The 23,347-nt window shown below is 34.6% G+C and overlaps 1 long non-coding RNA gene across 1 annotated transcript in view; it reads left to right on the top strand.

Annotated features, from left to right (window-relative positions):
* Nucleotides 1-23,347, top strand: part of LOC140136658 (uncharacterized) — an 84,556-nt gene that overhangs the window by 47,230 nt on the left and 13,979 nt on the right. Inside the window, exon 3 of the long non-coding RNA XR_011856721.1 lies at nt 7,326-7,399. This is a non-coding gene — a long non-coding RNA (uncharacterized lncRNA). The remainder of the gene's footprint in view (nt 1-7,325; nt 7,400-23,347) is intronic.

The raw sequence follows: 23,347 nt of genomic DNA, 5'->3' as shown, positions 1-23,347 counted from the left end.
TGACTTGGTACAGTTCCATCTTCGTTGTTGATATTAATCAAGCGTCTTATAGCTTGTGCTTGCGATCTTGTCTGTCTCTCATTTCTATCCATATCATCCGGCACCGCCCGATTCAAAGTGCGTAAATTCGAGCTTGGTCTCCGAAATCTTTGTGTTGACTTCCTATGTCCCGGCATTTTTTTTTTTTTTTTTGTTGTTGACGTTTCTCTGCTTCAGATTTTTCAGTTCAGTCCAATGTTTTTTATACCACGAAACTCAGTGTTGTTGTACGGGTACGATGTATCTTGAAGCACAGAATAGTAGCAATATAAGCTTACCGGCAATGATGATTTCTCTGAGATAATTGATAAGTCAAACACACTGGCGGTTGATGATCGGAGAGAAAATTATTTTTAGATGTTGTCTTGTATGATTTCAAACCAACAATGATTTGATCACCAGGATCATGTCCCAAACCAGCGACATGCGACGACTCTCATTGGTTCCGGGTCAATCACCACAACGCTGGCATGACAACATGACCTCTGACCCGGTAAACAAATGGAATCGCCACTTTCACGGCAAGGGCAAATTGAGTTTAACTTGTTGCACATCGTTAAACTTTATTCTGTGGTTTATTCAAAATCTAGTTAACTAAAGTAAGTTTGTGAGAGCATAACAAGACTTTCTGTCGAAGGATTTTTTTTCCGTCTGTAAATATTTTTTTACTTAAGTTTTATCATCAGTATAGATAGCAAATGTGCTAATTGGTAACTATGAAATACTTACTCTCTTCAGTAGATAGTAAAAGTGCTAACTGATAATACTTACTATCATCAGTAGATAGTAAAAGTTCTAACTGAGAACTATGAAATACTTACTATCTTCAGTAGATAGTTAAAGTGCTAACTGATAACTATGGAATACTTATTATTATCTTCAGTAGATAGTAAAAGTGCTAACTAATAACTATGAAATACTTACTATCATCAGTAGATAGCAAAAGTGCTAACTGTTAACTATAAAATACTTACTATCTTCAGTAGATAGTAAAAGTGCTAACTGATAATTATGAAATACTTACTATCTTAAGTAGATAGTAAAAGTGCTAACTACTATGAAATACTTACTATCTTCAGTAGATAGTAAAAGTGCTAACTTGTAACTATGAAGTACTTACTATCTTCAGTAGATAGTAAAAATGCTAACTGATAACTATGAAATATTTACTATCTTCAGTAGATAGTAAAAATGCTAACTGATAACTATGAAATATTTACTATCTTCAGTAGATAGTAAAAGTGCTAACTGATAACTATGGAATACTTACTATCTTCAGTAGATAGTAAAAGTGCTAACTACTATGAAATACTTACTATCTTCAGTAGATAGTGAAAGTGCTAACTGATAACTATGAAATACTTACTATCTTCAGTAGATAGTAAAAGTGCTAACTACTATGAAATACTTCCTATCTTCAGTAGATAGTAAAAGAGGTAACTGTTAACTATTAAATCTTCAGTAGATAGTAGATGTGCTAACCGTTAACTATGAAATACTTACTATCTTCAGTAGATAGTAAAAATGCTAACTGATAACTATGAAATATTTACTATCTTCAGTAGATAGTAAATGTGCTAACTGATAACTATGAAATACTTACTATCTTCAGTAGATAGTAAAAGTGCTAACTGATAACTATGGAATACTTACTATCTTCAGTAGATAGTAAAAGAGCTAACTGTTAACTATTAAATCTTACTATCTTCAGTAGATAGTAGAAGTGCTAACCGTTAACTATGAAATACTTACTATCTTCAGTAGATAGTAAAAATGCTAACTGATAACTATGAAATATTTACTATCTTCAGTAGATAGTAAATGTGCTAACTGATAACTATGAAATACTTACTATCTCCAGTAGATAGTAAAAGTGCTAACTGATAACTATGGAATACTTACTATCTTCAGTAGATAGTAAAAGTGCTAACTACTATGAAATACTTACTATCTTCAGTAGATAGTAAAAGAGCTAACTGTTAACTATTAAATACTTACTATCTTCAGTAGATAGTAGAAGTGCTAACCGTTAACTATGAAATACTTACTATCTTCAGTAGATAGTAAAAGTGCTAACTACTATGAAATACTTACTATCATCAGTAGATAGTAAAAGTGCTAATTGATAACTATGAAATACTTACTATCTTCAGTAGATAGTAAAAGTGCTAACTACTATTAGCACTTCTATCTACTGAAGATAGTAAGTATTTTATAGTTAAAAGTTAGCACTTTTACTATCTGCTGAAGATAGTAAGTATTTCATAGTAGTTAGTACTTTTACTATCTACTGAATATAGTAAGTATTTTGTACTTATCAATTAGCACTTTTACTATCTACTGAAGATAGTAAGTATTTCATAGTTAACGGTTAGCACATTTACTATCTACTGAAGATAGTAAGTATTTTATACTTATCAATTAGCATTTTTACCATCTACTGAAGATAGTAAGTATTTCATACGGTAGTTATCAATTAGCACTTTTACTATCTACTGATGATAGTAAGTATTTCATAGTAGTTAGCACTTTTACTATCTACTGAAGATAGTAAGTATTTAATAATTATCAGTTAGCACTTTTACTATCTACTGAAGATAGTAAGTATTTTATAGTTAACAGTTAGCACTTTTGCTATCTACTGATGATAGTTAGTACTATCAGTTAGGACTTTTACTATCTACTGAAGATAGTAAGTATTTCATAGTTCTCAGTTAGCACTTTTACCATCTACTGAAGATAGTAAGTATTACATACAGTAGTCATCAATTAGCACTTTTACTATCTACTGAAGATAGTAAGTATTTTATAGTTAACAGTTAGCACTTTTGCTATCTACTGATGATAGTAAGTACTATCAGTTAGGACTTTTACTATCTACTGAAGATAGTAAGTATTTCATAGTTCTCAGTTAGCACTTTTACCATCTACTGAAGATAGTAAGTATTTCATACAGTAGTTATCAATTAGCACTTTTACTATCTACTGAAGATAGTAAGTATTTTATAGTTCTCAGTTAGCACTTTTGCTATCTACTGATGATAGTTAGTACTATCAGTTAGGACTTTTACTATCTACTGAAGATAGTAAGTATTTCATAGTTCTCAGTTAGCACTTTTACCATCTACTGAAGATAGTAAGTATTACATACAGTAGTCATCAATTAGCACTTTTACTATCTACTGAAGATAGTAAGTATTTTATAGTTAACAGTTAGCACTTTTGCTATCTACTGATGATAGTAAGTACTATCAGTTAGGACTTTTACTATCTACTGAAGATAGTAAGTATTTCATAGTTCTCAGTTAGCACTTTTACCATCTACTGAAGATAGTAAGTATTTCATACAGTAGTTATCAATTAGCACTTTTACTATCTACTGAAGATAGTAAGTATTTTATAGTTCTCAGTTAGCACATTTGCTATCTACTGATGATAGTAAGTACTATCAGTTAGGACTTTTACTATCTACTGAAGATAGTAAGTATTTCATAGTTCTCAGTTAGCACTTTTACCATCTACTGAAGATAGTAAGTATTTCATACAGTAGTTATCAATTAGCACTTTTACTATCTACTGATGATAGTAAGTATTTCATAGTAGTTAGTACTTTTACTATCTACTGAAGATAGTAAGTATTTAATAATTATTAATTAGCACTTTTACTATCTACTGAAGATAGTAAGTATTTCATAGTTATCAGTTAGCACATTTGGTATCTACTGAAGATAGTATACAAATATATACTGCCATGAGAGGTTCTGGTTAAAACTATGGGCCCGAGGTGAGATCAATAGTACTATTTTCCTGAGGGGCGAGCCTCAAGGAAAATAGTACTAGCCCCGGAAGGAAAATAGTACTATTGATCTCAGCGAGGACCATAGTTTTAACCAGAACCTCGAATGAAGGCAGTATATATTTGTTTTATATCCTTCATTCATAGATTTTTTGTGCATTGATTGGTTAAAAGATTATATGAAAACTCCACCATGCTTCAAGATAGGCCTAGGTAGGGCCTATGCACGGCAGTCCGGTTTAGGCGGTTCAAAAACTCGCACTGTCATGTTCATGTGTTAGTGGTTTTTAAGCTTACTCACTGTCAGTGTTTATTTGTTCAAGTTGTTACATGTAAAAAGATTTAGCCTACATGCATGACATGTGTAAACTCGAAGGCCATCGTGCAATCGGGATAGGCCTCCATACGCACGGTACTAGGCCAGCTACCTTCATGCATGCATGGCCTAGGCGGTCCGAGACTGGTCTCGCACTGTCAGTGTTTGTTTTTAAGCTTACCGTGTCACTGTCGCTCTGAATCTGACTGTGTTGGTCTGTGGTATGAATTCAGTAAATATTCCTGCGCTAGAACTGGTAACAATTCAAATTAAACAGCTGAAATTGTGATCTTCTTCAGCAGTAGCAGCCCACTCCAGCTTGATTTATATTTCGCCATTTTTGTGTTGTCGTTTCTCGGCAGTGACAAAATACTCTTATAGTCAATGTCGAAGTTCAATGTTATTGTTATGCTTTATGGACTGCGACGTGGGTATGTTGCTATCCGTAAATAGTAAATATCCAAAATTACTATTTACGGCTTGAAGGTACTATTTACGGACGTAAATAGTACTTTTTGCACTTCCTCACAGAATAGTGTGTTTATTTTTGATCACGTGACACACTTTTAACCAATCAATGAACAAGAATCTATGAATGAAGGATATAATAAGTATTTTATACTTATCAATATTAGCACTTTTACTATCTACTGATGATAGTAAGTATTTCATAGTTAACAGTTAGCACTTCTACTATCTACTGAAGATAGCAAGTATTTCATAGTTATCAGTTAGCACTTTTACTATCTACTGAAGATAGCAAGTATTTCATAGTTATCAGTTAGCACTTTTACTATCTACTGGAGATAGTAAGTATTTCATAGTTATCAGTTAGCACTTTTACCATCTACTGAAGATAGTAAGTATTTCATAGTTATCAGTTAGCACATTTACTATCTACTGAAGATAGTAAATATTTTATAGCAGTTAGCACTTTTACTATCTACTGAAGATAGCAAGTATTTCATAGTTATCAGTTAGCACTTTTACTATCTACTGAAGATAGCAAGTATTTCATAGTTATCAGTTAGCACATTTACTATCTACTGAAGATAGTAAATATTTTATAGCAGTTAGCACTTTTACTATCTACTGAAGATAGCAAGTATTTCATAGTTATCAGTTAGCACTTTTACTATCTACTGAAGATAGTAAGTATTTCATAGTTATCAGTTAGCACATTTACTATCTACTGAAGATAGTAAGTATTTTATACTTTTCAATATTAGCACTTTTACTATCTACTGATGATAGTAAGTATTTCATAGTTAACAGTTAGCACTTTTACTATCTACTGAAGATAGTAAGTATTTCATAGTTAACAGTTAGCACTTTTACTATCTACTGAAGATAGTAAGTATTTCATAGTAGTTAGCACTTTTACTATCTACTGAAGATAGTAAGTATTTCATAGTTAACAGTTAGCACTTTTACTATCTACTGAAGATAGTAAGTATTTCATAGTTAACAGTTAGCACTTTTACTATCTACTGAAGATAGTAAGTATTTCATAGTAGTTAGCACTTTTACTATCTACTGATGATAGTAAGTATTTCATAGTTAACAGTTAGCACTTTTGCTATCTACTGATGATAGTATTGCGTAGTTTTCAGTTAGCACATTTACTATCTACTGAAGATAGTAAATATTTTATAGCAGTTAGCCCTTTTACTATCTACTGAAGATAGTAAGTATTTCATAGTTAACAGTTAGCACTTTTACTATCTACTGAAGATAGTAAGTATTTTATAGTTAACAGTTAGCACTTTTACCATCTACTGAAGATAGTAAGTATTTCATAGTTAACAGTTAGCACTTTTACCATCTACTGAAGATAGTAAGTATTTCATAGTTAACAGTTAGCACTTTTACTATCTACTGAAGATAGTAAGTATTTCATAGTTAACAGTTAGCACTTTTACCATCTACTGAAGATAGTAAGTATTTCATAGTTAACAGTTAGCACTTTTACCATCTACTGAAGATAGTAAGTATTTCATAGTTAACAGTTAGCACTTTTACTATCTACTGAAGATAGTAAGTATTTCATAGTTAACAGTTAGCACTTTTACTATCTACTGAAGATAGTAAGTATTTCATAGTTAACAGTTAGCACTTTTACCATCTACTGAAGATAGTAAGTATTTCATAGTTAACAGTTAGCACTTTTACTATCTACTGAAGATAGTAAGTATTTCATAGTTAACAGTTAGCACTTTTACTATCTACTGAAGATAGTAAATAATTCGATAGTACTTTTACTGTCTACTGAATTGTACTTTTTTAGTAAGTAGTTTTGGCTGGCTAAGCTAATGAACAGGGCTTAGATTTGAAGTCAGTGCCTTTTGCTAATCATTATATTTATCAGTTAGCACTTTGACTATCTACAGGGTTTTAATCTCAACTTTTCAGTGATCTTGTTTCTCTCCCGCCTCCACTCTCTGTCTGTCTGTTTGTCTGTCTGTATTGTTTGTCAGTCTATATTGTCTGTATTATGTGTCAGATTTTAGGAATGAGTGTCAACTACAAACAGAAGATATAGGTCTCAGTTTTCAGAATATTATTTGCTGTCATATAGCATAGACATAAGAAAGTCTGAGTACATTTTGTCTACATCCTGGCAGGTGGGACTTGATAATGCACATTTTATTAGGGACTAATCAACAATTATGCTTGGGGGGAATGAGGAAATGTCGGCTTTTTGGAACAATAGAAAATTGTGTTACTCTACTCATGTTTGCTCAAACATTTTGTACCACTCCCACCAATTTCCCCCTTTTTACTAGAAAAAATATGTTCCCCCATTCCCTTTTCCTATTCCCCCATTCCCTTTTCTAAGAAAAACCGGTGTGTTTCAATATCCTCACTCCCCTTGCATGTATAAAGGGGGACTCTACAGGGAAGTGGGAACTGCATCAATGAGCACTCCTGGGGTGTATTTCAATGTAATCTCCCAACATGCATTGTAACATTCATCGGATGCGGATCTGAGTGCCATGTGAGACACTTTCTATTTAATATGGATGCGCATCGCATTGATGATCCAGCTCTCATATGGAATCACCCAATATTGACTGACCAGTCCCTTACTGTGCAGTGACTGGCTCAGTTGTCAGGAAGTACATCATGTATTTTCTATAACTTTGTATCTGTCTGTGTTCTTTTTTTTTGCAGATTAGACAGTCAACGAAAGATGAAGTATCACTTTGATGACAGTGGATTACATAATGGGATACTAAATACGGCAGGTGAAATGAGAAGAATCACAATTCATTCCCCATAGAATTTTCTTGCTCCCAATGAAGTATATTTCTGAAAAATTGCCCTATTTTTGGCAAAATTGTATACTTTTCCAAAGAGAATGACGATTCTGTTGCACCAAAGCCTGTGTTCAGTGCGCTAAAATTGTGTCTCAGTCTGAACAATATCTATAACAAATTACCGAGTTGCAAAACTTTTCGGGATAAAAACTCGAACGGTGGTGATGCAACTGCAAATTTCACTTTTGCAAACCTAATCATTCACCGAGTTACGCTGCATATTCACCTCATTTTTTAAAATCTTAGTGATTAAAGTCTAAAAATGAGCAAAAATACCTTTAAAAATACCCAGGGACCTCAAAATAGTGAGCATCAGTTACCATGTCCGCCTAACAACTACATCGCGTCAAACAAAAAAAAAAATTGCGTCTTCGCATATCAACACGCCGCGTCAAACAAAAAAACGCGTATCATTTAGTTCGCGACATCACGTAAACACGCTGCCTCTAAAGCAAGTGGGGTAAATAAACACGGGAAAATCTAAATTAGTGAGGACTGATTGCATGGGTGCCATGGGTTGGTGATCATATTTAAAAATCCGCGATGCATGGGTGACCATCAAACTTTGCGAACATGGCAAAAATACAAAGGACATATAATACATAGGACCTCTACTTATACTGACTTACATTTTACGTTTCACATTCACACATTTTTTAGCAGTTGACTAGGAAGAAGTACTAAAACCATGATAGGCCTACTAGGGAAAGATAAGAGGGAGATCGGACAAGAGGGAGAAGAGGGATGTGATGAGTTGATTAAAATGGATTAAATGAAAGGACTGACAAATCGGATAAATTGGGGTAAAATTGTTCACAATAAAAACTCGGAGGGTGGTGGTGCATTTGTAAACTTGCATTTAATTACGAACCGCGAAAGACGGGTGACCGCTAGTAAAATGAATTTATGACCAACTCTTGCCATCGGATATCACCAGCAGAACTTGTGGAACAGGCTTGACCATATCTCAATTTTACTTTCCCTCGAAAATTGAAATTTATTGTCAATGGTTTTTAAAACAGTTATTTTCCCTTAATTTTTATGCTTTTTATATGAAAATAGCAACAACTGGCAGGAGTATAGCCTGAATGACAAGGAGTAGTGCGGGCATCTCGATATCACACCCTATAAATGGTGAATTCTGACATTTTGCCCTAATGGCATAAGACCCATTGATGGCATTACCATGTTAAACATTGCACTCCTAAATGATGTCATTGCATGCAGAGCACACTCATAAATTCAGATTGAATATAATTATATCACAGATCCAGAGATTTGACTTGATCACAAAAAAATACCTCTTTTTGCCAAAAACTTTGCCAAAACATATTTGTCAAAATCAAAACCCTTTTTTGATATTTTCATAGACGCTGTGTAGGCGGACATTATGGCAAGTGAACTCCCGGGCTTTGTCTCTGTCTCTCTCCCTCTCTTTATTTCCATGAAATCTTATGCAATGTCTGTCTGGTGGATGTTATGATATTACTTTCACAAAATGGGACATTCTAGTTGCAACCCATACACCCCGTGTTGGAAGACACAACCTTAATCTCCCACACAGGGGGTGTAGATTTCTGTAGATTTCAAATGGAGCCACCCATTCAGGTAACCCCATTTGAAATACTCATTCCCTCCGCTGTAGATTAAGGTCATGCCTTCCATAGAGGGTATATGGAATTCAACTGTAACAGCCCAATGTAGTGAGGCGTAGGTAGTACCAGTGTTATTTAATACCAACATGCTATCAGCATTAGACATGAAATTACAGATACATTTACCAAAGTGCATCGATAGATTTCTTTTGTTTAGTTTTGTCTCCTTTTCAAAAATAACTTACCAATGCATTTGTTGGGTAAATGTCATTTGAAATCTAAATCTTATTTTCATATCTTATCCATTAAGCTGATGATACAAGATATTTAGGCATTTTATTCCTTACATGAAAATTTTGGATTTGGGTCGGCAGGATCTTAGCTAGGATTTGACAAGTGCCCATCATATTTTCACCAAAACTAAAATTTGAGCTCGAAAACATAAACCAGACCTCTGCCCCTTCTGGTGGTTCAGTCAGTTCAATTTGCTGTAGCCTTGATTTATTTGCCTGATCTTGTTTTGAGTTCACAGAACTTATTCAAGCATAATTTATAGAAGTAAGCATATGTCACATGTATTGATAGCTATTGATTTTGCCTGTCCCAGGAGCAAACTGTCTATCCAAAATGACAGGTGGACTGGTGGCTAATACCCTGGGGTAGGGCGGTTGTATTTTTTTTCTCTCTCTTTGTACACCAATGCAACCACTTTGGGCCAACTAAGAGGACAATATGTTTTTAAACAGAGAGCCAAAGAGATGTAGGTAGTTGAATTTAGAAACCATGTTTCATGTATGCTCTCATGGTGCCAGATAGAGGAATAGATTACTTACACTATTAAAAAAATCTTGTAAATTTTACAGTAAAAGTGTGTGCAGCCAATCTGCCAACAAAACCCTGTAAAATTTACAGTATCCTGTAAAACTGAACACACTCAAAATGCTGTAAAATAGGTATATTTGGCGAGTTATTTTAGAGCTTGAGAATGTGTTTAGGATAAAAAATGCTGACTGACTTCAAAAGTCCACCCTTCCCATAGAACAGTTTTTTACATCGCCTAACTGTAAAATTTACAGTTTCCTGTCAAGTAAATACAGTTGAAACCTGTAAAATTCATCTTTTTTACAGGATACTAGTGTAAATTTTACAGGTTTTGGTTGGCAGATTGGCTGCACACACTTTTACTGTAAAATTTAGTCATGTGATATATATTTCAGGTATATTTTATTAAATGTCATAGCAATATTAAAACACTGAATTGCGACACAATTTACAATTTATAAACATCAAAATTTACACATTAATTAATACAACATAAAAATATATATCTATGTACAATTTCAAAGTAATATATTACTACATCAAACAACATATTTAAAAGAAAAAGGGATTATAAAAACACAATTTAAATCAAATTCATAAAAAGTCAAAGAGGTAAGAGTAGTGCACTGGTAAGTAGCTCAATTATTGCACAAAAAACTTTTATATTGATTGAAATGATACATGAATATTGCACACTGTTTTAGTGAAAGGTTTTCACTGAGCATATACAAGCTAACCTGCACTTTAATATCACGCAAACAGCTAGCACAACAAAAATGAGTGATTTAGGAAGTATAGGAGGGTAGTTCATTTGACTGGTAAGATAGGGCAGTGGGCTGTTCTTGAATCGGTCAGTTTTGAATCGGTATGGTTTGAATTTTGCTTGTTTCCGGAGTTGCATACTTGACCTGAACTTAGAGCAGGGGAACCACTTTGAGAATCTTTCAGAGCTGCTAGCTTTGATAGCAAATTCCTTGCAGATATGAATTCTGCGGTCCACAAGAGATTGAAGGTTGAGGACTTCCAATGCATCAGAGTAGGTTGTATAATCTGATGAAAGGATGCAACGGCAAACACGCTTCTGAATCTTCTCAAGGTGGTTCACCTGCTGCTGAGTGAGGCCAGCACTCCAGAGAGGTGCAGCATACTCTAGACATGGGTGGACATAACCTTTGTAAACGGTAAGGAGATCTTCTTTGTCAAGCCCGGCTCCTTTCAGTTTTCTGAGCATGAACAGCTTTCTGTTGGCCTTAATGTACATAGTATTTACCTGACCCTCCCACTTCAAATCCTTATCAATGATAACTCCAAGTAGTTTGACCTTATCAACAACCACAAGATTCTGACTAGAAATACGGACTTCTACGTTGGGAGCAGGTTTTCTACCAAAATGGACTTGCATAACCTGACATATTTAGTACTTAATCGTATAAGTGACCATTCTTACAGTGTAGTGATGATATTGATATTGCTTAAACGTTGAATTATAACTCCAATTTTAATTTCAGCTTTGATATGCCTAGATAATTTAAACTAAAAAATACAGTATTTGCCTGTTTTTATCAATTACAGCCAAATACTGTAAATAATTAGCCTTTTTACAGTATTTTACTGTAAATTTCACTGTTATTTTTTACAGTGTAGCTTAGTAGCATACATGTTTTTATGGTTGAAAGGACTAATTATATGATCAGTTCATGGAGTAACTGCAATAAAATTATTATACTTTAATAGTTCTCTGGGTTGATGGGATGAACAAATTTTAATCTTTACCCAGAGCAGCCATCGCACATAAATGTTAAAAATAACATCTGTGATACATTTACCATCCAGATGCACTGTTGTTGTTTTTTGGGTAAAGATTTAAACATTTCTTAAGTAACTGTAATGATGCAAAATATTTTTTACACAAAAATCTGTGCACATCCCTTTAAAGTGAGACATTATTACATCTGACGTTATCACAAACTCCAACTAGAATATATACAGGTAATGAAGAAAATCATTGATTCATCATTCATGCATAATTAAACAAAGTCCAGATGTGGTTTTGAATAAATGATTCCAAACATAATAATCATAATGAATCTGATGGTTTTAATTGTCATTTTAAGTACCTACTTCAAATTTAATTGTTTAAATCATTCAAAATTGATTCCACTTTAGAAAATGGCAGATGGCAACACCAAATCCCAGACATCACATGTTATTCCCTTATTGTGTAAAATTACCAAATTCAGAGAATTTAGCTTAATATAAGTTTCAAACACTCAATCTAATTGATTGCTTATCAAAGACTAGGACTGTAAGTACTCATACATATTTGAGAGTACCATACTACTTCAAATGCTTCTTCTAAAGCGAAATTCTCTGCTGGATTTAATTAAGTAGTTAAATGATGGTAGAAAATGTTATTCAATGTTCCTGCGCAAGAGGTTAATTGCTGTCTGCTGTTGTCTGCGCATCTATTGTATTGTCTGTTTTGCAGGACGTTCAACTCTACCTACCCTAGCAACAAAGCAGTATCTGGTATATTAAAGCCATGATGTACGATTTGCTCACTGTGATGCCCTCTACTTTTTACACAAGTCTTATACCCGATGGTGTACTTAAATACCACATGAAAGACTAAGCCTAAAGTGCTTTAATTACAGTAAGCCTGAAGTGCAATTACAGTTAAATGTAAGAGTTTTTAATAAACCCTGGGGACCACCGGGGCTTATTCGCCAACCATCGGAATACGAGATGATACAATCGAAACTTGTAGAACTTCCAGGCTGAAATGCCTTGTTGCTTGTGTGAATTATAAACTATGCATATATTATTATGCATCTTTATGTTATACGTTATATTTATACATCTATGCATGAAGCTTTAGGATGTTCAGGCGATCAGTCTACCTCATTTATGATAGACGTACTGATACACGCATTACTGAAATGGAATAGCGATTTCTTTTCTTTTCCTTTTTCTTTAAAAAAAAAATTAAAATGCTACAGTGAACAATAGCCCATGAGGAGTGACACAAGTCAAGAACTTATATATGCACCTAGGCACTATCAAAGACAACCACATGGGCCAATCAGTGGTTCACAGCTTTGTTTTACCTAATTTGGGCTCTGAATTAAAAGAGGACATGACATATCTGATTGTGAAAACCATCATTTTGTGGGGTGAGATAAAAATTGATTTAATGGAAATATTATACATTGCTTTAATTAAGGGATCTAAAATGAGCGTTTATTGCGTTTCGACAGTATTTTTTGTGGGACATGAGAGCACCTCAGACCTATCGAATTGCATTCTGAATACGAAGCATGTCTTTCTGATATCAAATAATTTTCATTTTTTGAAAATCACAATATAATACAAATTTTATGACAAATTATAAAAATTTGATATTTTTCAAATTTTTGATATATAACAGTACTCGAAGTAAATTATATAAATCTAATGACATATTCTTAAAGTGTATGTAGCAGGGAGGAAAAGCCGACGGTCAATTGAAAATTTTGACCTTTCATATTGAAGATATGGATTTTTTTCCCAAAAGACCTAATTTTTTGGGTGTTATGGGAAAAAAATCCATATCTTCAATACGAAAGGTCAAAATTTTCAATTGATCGTCGGCTTTTCATTCCACCTACATACACTTTAAGTACAAATCATCAGATTTATAAAGTTTACTTCAAGTACTGTTAAATATCAAAAATATCAATTTTTAATGATTTGCCATAAAATGTGTATCAAATTGCGAATTTCAAAAAATCAAAATTATTTGATATCAGAATGACATTCTTCGTATTCAGAATGCAATTCGATATGTCTGATGTGCTCTCATGTCCCAAAATAAATACTGTCCAAACGTTCATACCCCAGCCCTTAACAGCAGACACTTATACATTAGAAGCAGTATAAAGTAATTTATGTATATCTACTGCATCATTAATACTGTGAGCTGATAGAAAACAATACCCTCCTAAGCCAAAAGGCAGTATCAGTTTTCTGATTTGCTTACAGAATACTGTCCACAGGGATATTCCAATTGAAATCCATACACCCCCTATGGAAGACATGACCTTAATCTTCCACACAGGGGTATAGAGACACCCATTTAGATATCCCATTTGAAATTCACACTCCCTGTGTGGAAGATTTAAGTTCATGTCTTCAATAGGGGGTGTATGGATTTCAACTGGAATAGCCCATTTGCTGTATTATTTCTTTGTAGATAGGCCTACTGCATCATTAATACATTGGTTGGGAGCAGGTATCTGATTTATGATTGATTAATAGACACCACACATTGCGCTATTCCAGTTTATAGGCCTATCCATACACCCCCTGTGGAAGACATGACCTTAATCTTCCACACAGGGGGTATAGAGGACACCCATTTAGATAATCCCATTTGAAATTCACACTCCCTGTATGGAAGATTTAAGTTCATGTCTTCAATAGGGGGTGTATGGATTTCAACTGGAATAGCCCATTTGCTGTGTTATTTCTTTGTAGATAGGCCTACTGCGTCATTAATACATTGGTTGGAGCGGGTATCTGATTTATGATTGATTAACAGACACCACACATTGCGCTATTCCAGTTTATAGGCCTATCCATACACCCCCTGTGGAAGTCATGACCTTAATCTTCCACACAGGGAATGTGGTTTTCAAATGGGGTTCAATACCTGAATGTGTGTCTTCATTTGATTTGTTCGGTAGGCCGGATTTGGCCCCCGGGCTGTCTATTGAGAACCCTGTGGCCTAGTTGGACCATATCAACGTGATCAAAGAGCTTCAAAGGTTTTAAATAAAATTGTAAGAAATTAACAAAATTGCTATAAGCATGATAATGATGACCAAAAAAACCCACCAAAAACTTTAATGCTAAATGAGAATATCAAGTTAGACCCATTTTACCGTGTATATATAATAGACAATACGGCTATAATATTGACAAAAATCACTCTGTCTCTAGACTTTTGCTTAACATAACATTTTACTGTTGATGGTTTGATTATAACAACATGACAAGACTAAGGAATAATATCAAGGAATAACAATTATCATCTCTAAGGACGCTATGTAGTGCGGTTTGGGTTGCTAAGTGAAAATACTAAATTACACTTTTGAGGGGAAGGACGCTTTTTAGAGTCGCTAATATACTGTACTTGGTGAACAGTTTAAAATATGCTACAGAATCAATTTTAGTACTTACAATTCTAAAATTTCTTTAAATAGAATCGGAGGACAAAATAAAGAAAAGTGAAAAAAAAATGATGAACAGATAGAAGGAAATGGAAGGAAACATTAAACTGGAAAAAGGAAAGTAAACGGAAAGCAACAAGAAAGAATGAAATAAAAATGGAATATAAAGCTGATGAAAGTTGAGTTTCCTGTCACCCGCCATCACTTCATTTTCTGACCCTCACTTGAATTCATTATTGTGATTTCCCAAAAATAACTGGTTATATGATTATTATGCGTGCATTTTTTAGTGGAAATCAAAATTAAAACATCCATTTTGCTAGCGACCTTTTAAATCTCACTTAGCATCCATCTTTGGATGGATTTACACTTGTGTTTGGTCATAATTATAATGAGAGTCACAAAGCCGTAATGAATAATGAAAAGGTTACCTCACTTGTTTTCAGAAATTATGTGATGGGAAACTCAAGATCAATTGTCAGCAGCCTATGAAAGGAATGAAAGTGACAGAAGAGGGAGGGAAGGAAAGAAACATACAAAGAGATGGGGGAGGAAGGAAAACAGATGTTGGTAATCGTAAAACAGCCCATTTAGGTGACTAAACCACACCACTAGCAACACTGGTCAGGGGTGGCAGATGTGCCTATTTCTCCCTTCAGGGAACAGACATATATTCAAGAAATGTAACATCTTTGTAACCAAATGCTTTGCTAGATATGTTTGTTTTCACTGAGTTGGAAATCTAAACCACAAAATAATATCATACTTACACTTAGTAGATACTTTGATCTGATTTTTGACATACATATATGTCTTTCTAGGTGCTATACTTAAAGCCACAATATTGTATGATTTCCATCAATTGAATTCTGTTACTCATTCCTCAAAATTCTAAAACCATATTAGTAGTAACTGTCGGGAATGGGTTTCTGACTATTTTAAAGCCAAACAATCTTATAATATGAAATTGGTTAATTGTTTTCAAACCTAATTGTTATTTTAGCTTAAAATGGACAGAAACCCTTCATGACAGGTATTACTAATATTATTTCAGCATTTTGGGTCAAGAATGACAAAATTAAGATTTGACAGAAACCAACATAACAAGGTAAGTGAAAAAAACCCACTGGTTATTTTGGCTGTTTAACATGGAGTTATATGGGGACTTAATGTCTGTGTGAATACAACAGTATGTCAAATATTTTCAGCCTTTTGATATATCAATGACCTCCTTTTCTAGACCAATTTTTGTATATGGATGGGACCTTTTTTTTCAAAATTGGTAGAAAATAGCCCAATTTTTCCTCACTGTAGTCAAAAATTTTGAAATTTGGTGGAAAATTGTAAAAGTTAAGCCAATTTGCATTAAATTTGGCTGAAAATTTTGAATTCTGGTATATCAATCATGAGTCCAAATTTCTTGAAAAATTGGCATATATTGATGGGTCCACTTTCAAATTCTCAGCAACACACCCCTCCTCAAACCAAGCCCCCAACCTAACAACAAACACACAATAATTTGGCTGATTCCATTTAGGTGTAAACATTACAAATGTGCTAAAAATCATTGTTTTCTCCAATTATTATTAATGGTATTATTTTGTTTTCAATTATTTTTTAATCACAAGTTATTTGAAACCACAAACTGTTTAGAACTTTGAAAATGAATACTCTAAAAATTGTGTTTTTACAACAGTTTTATTTGTACAACTTTAGTGAGTGGACATGGATGTGAAAAAATAACAAAATGCACTGATAATATTCTTTATTTAAAGTTATAAATTATACTTGACATAAATGTGGCAAAATAAGCAACTTGCACAATTTACAAGAACCTCATAATCATGAAAATAATGTACACGGAAATAACCACTTTTACTGCCAAAACGCCATACAGTAATTAATTTGGTATGCCTATTTTACTACACATACTGATCCCCACCCTCGATCCTCCCGTCTAAAAAATATCCCATCTTGAATTTTAAAACATCTATGGTAAACCAAACACATTATCTTTTCGGCCTTTACATTTATGCTGTTATAGTTTATTTATTTTAGGCAATATTCTAGGAACAAACCTCTTTTTCTATGTTATGTATATAGTTTAGAAATGCTAAAAGAACACTTACAGACACTCAGAAATCTTGAGCCAGGAGTTTTTTCCATCAATTTGATTTAAGAACATCTCTGATATCCTCATCGCCAGACTAACTCCTTACCAACAGTCATTTTATACTCCCTTTTTTTGTCATCAAAATCATTAATAATTTTGTGCTCATGTTATGATATATTACACAAACACAGGCAAATTTAACAAGCTGGATTCAACCATGTGTGCACAGAATAGATACGGGGTTGTTCATTGGGTATTCTGCTTGAAATCCATACACCCCCTACGGAATACATCACCTTAATCTCCCATACAGGGGGTGTAGATTTCAGATGGAGTCACTCATTTAGGTAACCAATAACCCCATTTGAAACTCACACTCCCTGTGTTGAAGTTTAAGGTCATGTCTTCCATAGGGGGTGTATGGATTTCAACTGTAATAGTCTATTCCTTCTCGTCTTCTGGACAGTCAATATTGTCTAATTAGAGTAGAAACCTTTCTTGGTTAAGCTTTTGCCACTGATCACACCACCTGTGTCAATAGGTGAATTTTGACATCTCACATATCCCTACAAATGGATAATAATATTGACAATTTTAAGAGTATAATACTGAACTTGGGGATTCTTATAGTGGTTTTACACATTTGCCTATTTGTTTTTTAAGGCCAGCTTACAAGGCAAGTTTTATTGGGCGGGATGGGGGTGGGGGCTAAATTTGATCTACAACCCAAACTAACTTTACTCTAGCAAATTTGCACTAAAATGTCAAATTTTGTGTATTTGTGGTCTATATTTAAAGGGAAATTTTGTTGGGTGTGTCACATAGTGATGGATGGCGATTGCAAATTTATCAAAAATTAACATTTGGAAAATGTTGAGTAGGTGAATTATTTTTGGCATAGATTATAAATTTTGCGGCTTATGTTTAGCGATTCATTGTCTTTTAAAAGTAGAACTTTGAAAGTTATTTCCAAAATATTGAAATGTTGCAAAATCGCACATGTAATAGATTGCCAATCATGGTTATCCCCGGGAGTTATCCGTCACTTTGTGAAAACAATTTTTTGTGAAACCTCATCATCCATCACTATGGATTTACCTAATTGTTCATATCCGTCATTATGTGATGAATCTGACAATTTGGTCTTTATGGACTGAAAAGAAGAGTTTGTAGTCCAATTTTGTCCTAAGTGTTTTGAATGGTCAAGTTACCCTTTTAGTCGCTAATAAATGTCATGCAATATACAAGCGTTGATTCAGTTTGTTCTCATTCTAGAAACACTACCCATAATGTGCATAGTAGTGTGAACTTGTCTCGGTCATTCATCCAACAGGCTCTTCCAAGATTACGATAACAATCAGCTCCACAATAATATCTCACAAATGCTGCGGTTAGATTTCATGTTCACATGATTATGTGCTATTAGCAATGCTGGAGGTGCCTGTTCAAGAAAAAAGAAAAAGAGCATTAATTTATCCCTTTTTTGTCAGTTCTTGGTAGATATGATCAGACAATGAATTACTCACTGTTTAAGGTATTGTTGATCATTTTATCAACAGTTCTTGGTATATAGTTCTCAAAATGTATAGAAATGACATTCAGTATATAAGTTCTATCTTTACAAGAGCTTTAGCCCCACCAGCAGTAGTGTAGCATCATTCATAGGGGAGCATCACCCCATCCAAATCAAAATTTGAAAGAATTCCATAGAAAAATGACTAAAAAATGACTGGTGCCTGCTCAATCAGACCCTCGGACCCGGTGGGGTACAGTCTCAAAAACAGATGTAGTCTTTCAGTTTTCTTCATATTTTGACAATGATTAAAGGGCATTTCCCCAATTTATCACTACCATTTTTAAGCGACTTCATAAAATGTTACCGGTGCTGTAAAGGAGGATTAATGTAAAATAATGATGTATTATTCCCTCTTAACCCACTCCATACAAGTGTCGACTGCAGACAAGTTTCAAATTTTCTTTAACAAATTCAGAAATTTCAGAATTGTACATTTCCATGACCACATTTGGAATCAGCATGAAAAAATGTATTGAAATGAGTCCAAACAAGCCCAGTATTGGTTCAATGAGTCTAAAGATAGCTCTTGATATTTTGAGAAAATATCTCGAAACTTTATGTTGAAGGGTATGGCTAGCATGCAGAGCATTAAGTCTTATCACAGAAATGATCATGCAAAAATTGATATTTATCAGTCTCACATCATAATAATGTAGACAGCCTCATCTGTGTGTTCCGACAAGGCAAATCCCCTTTGTTCACCTTCTTAGTGTCTCGCTTGAAAGGAAGTTTTGTTGTTAAGTGCATAACAAGCGAAGGTCAATAGATAGGAAAATACTGCAGGATATCATAACAAATGTTTAATTTGAAGTCAACAAAGAAATGAAATCACACACTACATAATTTAATGGAGTTGGAAATATGATACTGGTAAAAAGGTAAATTTTGACTGACGGCAAAATCTTGGATAAAATGGAAAGGTGTAGCATCGTGTGTGCAATGTAGAATTTGCAAAGTTCATTATTCGCATGGTTAATGATTCTATAATACATGTAAATTTTGGGATTATAAAAGTTTATGATTTATTTATTAAAGACACTATCAGTGATTCACTAAATGAGAACATCTTTAAATAAATCATCAAAAGGTAAGATTTTTGCACATTTGTGAAGGGTGCAGGTGTGTCAATATACTCTGCAAGTGATATGATTGAAAGCACCGTAATAAGGGTAACATTTGACATTTTAGTCACTTTTGGAGGAGTGTGTCTAATGAAGAAAGGTGGATTGATTTTATATGCTGTCTACTGAAGATAGTTATTATCTGTGGAAGGTAGCTGATGGTTAGGCTTGCTTTCTGCTATCTACTGAAGATAGTAGGTAGGCTGGCTCCATGTTATCTACTGAGAAAGCAGATTTGTTCAATTTATATATGATATTTATTAAAGATGATTAACATGTCTACTGTAGATAGCAGATGGATATGTTTGGTTTTTACTAAGGACAGTTTAGTATACTTGCTGTCTGTCATCTAGTGAATACAATATTTATAGGTAGAAAGGCTGCCCCTCCTAAATACTGAAGATAGCAGCCCCCTACTATATACTGAAGATAGCAGCCCACTGCTATCTACTGAAGATAGCAGCCCACTGCTATCTACTGAAGATAGCAGAAAGGGTGACTCTGTTATCTACTGAAGCCAACAGGTATCAGTTTTATTGCTATCTATTGAAGACAATAGAATGTTAAACCTTTGCTCCTTGTACTGCAGACTGCTTGCTTACTGATATCTTTTGATAATAATGGGTGTTGGGTTTGCCCTGTGTTATCTACTGAAGACAGCAGAAAACTAGACTTACTATGATTTAGTAGTGATTTTATACTTATGGGCTCATATTTTAGCTACATTAGTGAAATTAGCCTTGCACCAAAATTCCTGGAGATGTGAAGCACAATTTGAGATATATTACAACATGATAACACAAATATTAAATTATAACCTTCAACCCCTTGGGAGAAGCATAGGGGCATAGAAACAAATTGAACCAATTTATTTTTATCATTTGAGGTGTAAGGATGCATAAAAAACATTGGTTCTGCTAATGTAGCAAGATAATTAATGCTAATTCAAATAGTAGAACACAACACCACATATTAACGATAGCATATGATTAAGCTTGCTCTGTGCTATCTACTGAAGATAGCAAAAAAAAAAATATACTTATTCTCTGCTATCTGTACTGAAGAAAGATGGTTGTAGGTTACAGGTGTTCTTTCTGTTAAAATTACAATTTGGGCCCCTGCCCTGCCTCTATGTACTGGCAAGCTTGTCTCTGTGCTTCCCATTGAAGACATTTGAAGAGTAGTCATGCTCACTTCTATATAAGGGTAGTGAGCTGTGTAACTGACCACCCTATCCTTGACCGAGAGGTATCGTCTGTCATCTGGATACCGTACCCGCACTGTTCTGAATCTCAGCACACTTTCAGTTTAGGTCATGTATAGTGTACACCCCACCGCACCACTTAGGTATGTATCTGGGGTGAGGGGGCCAGAAACCCCGGGCCAGCAACCCCCACTCTAACCTGTTGTGAACCACTGATTGGCCCATGTGGTTGTCTTTTATAGTGCCTATGTGCCTATATAAGTTCTTGACCTGTGTCACTCCTTGTGGGCTATTGTTCACTCTAGCATTTTATATATTTAAAAAATATATATAACAAAGATAGCCAATGCTGCTATCTACCAAAAGATAGCCAATGCTGCTATCTACCAAAGATAGCCAATGCTGCTATCTACCAAAGATAGCCAATGCGGCTATCTACCAAAGATAGCCAATGCTGCTATCTACCAAAGATAGCCAATGCTGTTATCTACCAAAGGTAGCCAATACTGCTATCTACCAAAGATAGCCAATATCTACCAAAGATAGCTAATGCGGCTATCTACCAAAGATATCAAATGCTGCTATCTACCAAAGATAGCCAATGCTGCTATCTACCAAAGATAGCCAATGCTGCTATCTACCAAAGATAGCCAATGCTGCTATCTACCAAAGATAGCCAATGCTGCTATCTACCAAGTAGCCAATGCTGCTATCTACCAAAGATAGCCAATGCTACTATCTACCAAAGAGAGCCAATGCTGCTATCTACCAAAGATAGCCAATGCTGCTATCTACCAAAGATAGCCAATGCTGCTATCTACCAAAGATAACCAATGCTGCTGTCTACCAAAGAGAGCCAATGCTGCTATCTACCAAAGATAGCCAATGCTGCTATCTACCAAAGATAACCAATGCTGCTGTCTACCAAAGAGAGCCAATGCTGCTATCTACCAAAGATAGCCAATGCTGCTATCTACCAAAGATGGGAGAGCGTGGCGCAATGGTTAGGGTACTTGCCTTTAGTGCATGAGGTCCCGGGATCGATTACCGGCGGTGGCGATTTGCTGGGATATTGACTTGGAAAAAAAGTCTGAAATTCATTGGCAACTTCTGTAGATTAAATTCAGACTTCCGCTCTCCCCATGGTTCATTTAGATTTGGGTAAATGAATCATGAAAGTACTCCGTCCTTCGGAGGGGACGTTAAGCCGTCGGTCCCGTGTACAGAGAGTCATACCTGTACATGTATCTCGCAGCCAGTCTCGAAAAGAGTAGGGTGATAACCCCTGACTGTTCCCAACCCGTCCCGGTGTTCAAATGGACCCCAATGGAAATAAGCTTCAATAGAGGCTTTCTTGGGTTATCCAGGGTTGTCAAAACCCGAACAATCAAATAAAAAAAAAATAAAAAAAAAAATAAACCAATGCTGCTGTCTACCAAAGATAACCAATGCTGCTATCTACTAAAGATAGCAACTGGATGTGATTTTAGTTCATCTAGAGAAATGTCTGATTGTCAGTGATGCTTCTACACATTGTATAATATAGGGCTATTCTTTTTGAAATGCACACACTCCCTATGGAAGACATGACATTAATCTTCTACACAGGGGGTGTAGATTTCAAATGAAGTCACCCGTTCAGGTAACCCCATTTGAAATTCATACTCTCTGTGTGGAAGATTAAGGTCATGTCTTCCATGTTAGCCCTATTATACACTGTATAGTTGAGTCAGTGTGTAATATATGTGTAGACATAAAGTATTTTTATTTCTGCAATAAAAATGCTTACCTTTTCTGTGCCTATTTTAAGTTCCATCTCAAAAGCAGCACGCAGTTACCATAAGATTTCTCTCCTGTGAATGCTTCACTAAAATACATTGATGCATAGCCTAAATACCTGCTTGGTAAGATGTTATGATGTAATGTTTAATTTTATTTATAGACAATCTAAACCCATGCCTTTAAAAGCGTGCCAATTTACTGAAAGGCCGATCAACTTTGGCGATAGTTATCTACCATATTGCGGATATGGCCAAATACCAGCAGCTTGCATGTGTGTGTTTATGTGTCTCAGACTTATTAAAGCTTTGATGAGAGGGATTTGGTCGATATGCTGTTACTCTTTACCAAGGCATTAAGTCGTCTAGACATCAAATCCATTTATGTAAACTTAGCACAGGGCTAGTGGTATCGCTGTTCAAACTGTGGTGCATTCTGAGATATTTTGTACCAAAA

The sequence above is a fragment of the Amphiura filiformis genome, chromosome 16 (genome assembly GCF_039555335.1).
Source record: "Amphiura filiformis chromosome 16, Afil_fr2py, whole genome shotgun sequence".
Taxonomy (NCBI): domain Eukaryota; kingdom Metazoa; phylum Echinodermata; class Ophiuroidea; order Amphilepidida; family Amphiuridae; genus Amphiura; species Amphiura filiformis.
The sequence above is the reverse complement of the archived record's forward strand: the minus strand, read 5'-3'. Positions and strand labels throughout refer to the sequence as shown.